The following is a 2880-nucleotide window of genomic DNA, read 5'->3' as shown; positions in this document are numbered from 1 at the left end:
GGAGACATAGTGAAGTCATGCCAGCTGGAGAAATGGGAAAGTAATAGAACCGAGGCTGTGAATGGAATGAGTTCCCCACATCAAAGGCAGTCCTGGGAATAACTAAGATGGCTGTCTATATATATATTATATATATATACATATGTATTATATATATATAATGTATATATGATTAGGAATCAGAATATATATATATATATATGTAGAGAGAGAGAGAGAGCGCATGTATATATGATTAGGAATCAGAATGTGAAAATTTTCCCAAGTGCTCCTTATATCAGACCCAGAATTACTTTCAATCTCTTTCATGACTGTCATGTTTGCCTGTTCATGGCATGTTCTACGCCTTGTCTGGAGAAGTGTTCTGGGAAGCTGGGAAGTATGGCTATTGTGTATCTAAAAGGCATATTCAAGGCTTAATCTTTGGTAAGCAAAAGTGTTCAGATAAGACTGCAGCTGGGAAGAGGCACCACTGGAAGACAGGTGAGGTAAGAGGTTCTCAAGGCAACTCTAAAAACCATGTTTTGTCCAGTTAGGTCCCTGGCCTTTATGTTTTATATAGGTCCCTGGCCTATATATTTTTACAATATGATCATTAGGGTTGGGGAATAAGGTTGACCAAGATTTCCCAGACATGTGAGTATAGATGAGTGCATAGCAGCCGGAAGATGGTCTCTGAAGATACCCTAGATATTTTGGAGTATAAACAATTACTTTGTTGGCGTCAATGGATTATATTAAGCTGAAAGGATGATTTAGCCACAAAATTGAACTATGTGAAAAAAATTAGGGGAACTATTTAATTTACAATTGCATCAAACATAAATAAACCAGTAAGCTACTGGGAGTAAATGTGACCAAGGAAGTGAAAGAGCCTTATAGCAGAAGCAATAAACACTGAGGAAATAAATTAAAGATTACACAAATATTAATAAATGGAAAGACATCTTGTTTTCATGGATTGAATTAATATTTAAATGTCCATACTGCCGAAAGGGATCCAGAGATTCAGTGCAATCCTTATCAAAATTCTAATGTCATTCTTCATAGATATAAGGAAAAAATTCTAAAATTTTGCTTGCTTGGGCACCACATCTACTGAAATTGTAACAACATAGAAAAGATTAGCATGGCTCCTGTGCAAGGATGATATGCAAATTCATAAAGAATTGCACACTTTTTTTGTAGTAATACTATTCACAATAGCAAAGACATAGAATCTACCCAGGTTTCCATCAACAGTGGATTGGATTTTTTAAAATGTGGTAAATATACACCATGGAATTCTATGCAACTATAAAAAAGAACACAATCATATCCTTTGCAGTAACACGAATACAGCTGCAGGCCATTATCTTAAGTGAATTAACACAGAAACAGCAAACCAAAAACTGCATGTTTTTACTTATAAGTGGGAGCTAGACATTGGGTACACACAGACACAAAGATAGGAGCAATAAACGCTGAGGATTCTAACAGTGGAGAGGGAGAGAAGGGGGAAAGATTGGAAAACTACCTATCAGATACTATGTTCACTGCTTGGATGTTAGGATCATTAGAAGCCCAAACCTCAGCATTAGGCAATATATCCATGGAAGAATCCTGCACATGTACCCCTTGAATGTAGAGTAAAATAAAAATTTTAATCCTAAAATTTGCATGGAACCACAAAAGAACCGAAATAGCCAATGAAATCTTGCTGAAAATGTGCATAGGTGGAGGCCTATTCACCTAAACCTACTCGTCTCAATGAAGAACACAGGAAATTATGTCCATTTAATTTCACTTTCCTCTGTAAGCCCATTCTTGATCTCTGGGATTCTGTTTTAATATTTGTATTTTAAATCAGAAATTGATTTTTCCACAGACATTTCTGAATTCTTTTTCTTAATAATTAATGAGGCAGTTTTACCCTACTGAGGTAAGTAAATCTACTAATAGGGTTATGCCATGGAGCTAAGATCTGTGGAGAAGTTCCAGCTGTTTATTTTTTCATCTCCCAGACAACTCCAGAAATGGGCATCCAATGCCTTTTAAGTTATACTTTCCATTTCTACATTGAAAATGGAACTAGAATTTGGGGGAAAAAAAAGGCCTCCGTGTTTGAGCTGGCGGCCGGCTGCTGTGTAATTATCATTGCTCTTCTTTATTAACTGCTCGCCTTCGCCTTATGTGGTGCTTTGTTGATAGATGTAACCTCAATCTTGTTGCTATGGTGACAGTAACAGTCACTGAGAAGACTTTGTTTATGGTAAACAAATCCAGGCATATGCTTGAAGCCTGGTGGAACAGTTTTCCAGCTTCCCTTACACTGCTGTCCCTGAATGAAATCAAATAGCTCCAACTGAAAAACCCACAGCCTGGATTTGAAATATAAAAAATAGGAAACAGTCCTGAGATTACTGTTTCTTATGTGTGTGGGAATGGCCCAGTATATAGGTCTGTGTTCACGAGTCAAGGCTCCCTGTTGAAGGGGGCTCTCTGTGCAACACATGCAGAGGAATTGACCTGAGAGTGAGAGAAAGCCTCCCATCCTGAGGGCTGTTGGCATCAATAGTGAAGCTGGGATGGTACATTAACATAATGACAAAAAATGCTTCTCTCTGTCCCTTACCAAATCCTCTCTGCTAGGCATGCTGAATTTTTATATATTGGAGAAAAAATTCCTTCCAGAACACTCTCATAAACATTGAAGTAAGACACATTCAGCCCCCTTTCTTAAATTTTTTTATTATATGAACGTGAACCACCACTTGAAGGAGAACAGTTGTCATGTAGATAGACAGAATTGAGGGTCAGATTTACTTCTCCATGGTGAATGTATTTGTGGTTGGTCTGGCTTAAGTGGCCCAACACATTCCCTGGCTCTCTTTCCCTGTC

General features: G+C 37.7%; 1 non-coding gene across 1 annotated transcript; it reads left to right on the top strand.

The window, feature by feature from the left end:
* Nucleotides 1-1078: 1078 nt before the first annotated feature.
* Nucleotides 1079-1181, top strand: LOC129019263 (U6 spliceosomal RNA). The gene has a single exon (XR_008495594.1). It is a non-coding gene; the product is annotated as a U6 spliceosomal RNA (small nuclear RNA).
* Nucleotides 1182-2880: the final 1699 nt, after the last annotated feature.

The sequence above is a fragment of the Pongo pygmaeus genome, chromosome 17 (genome assembly GCF_028885625.2).
Source record: "Pongo pygmaeus isolate AG05252 chromosome 17, NHGRI_mPonPyg2-v2.0_pri, whole genome shotgun sequence".
Taxonomy (NCBI): Eukaryota; Metazoa; Chordata; class Mammalia; order Primates; family Hominidae; genus Pongo; species Pongo pygmaeus.
This window is presented reverse-complemented; position numbering and strand designations above follow the sequence as displayed.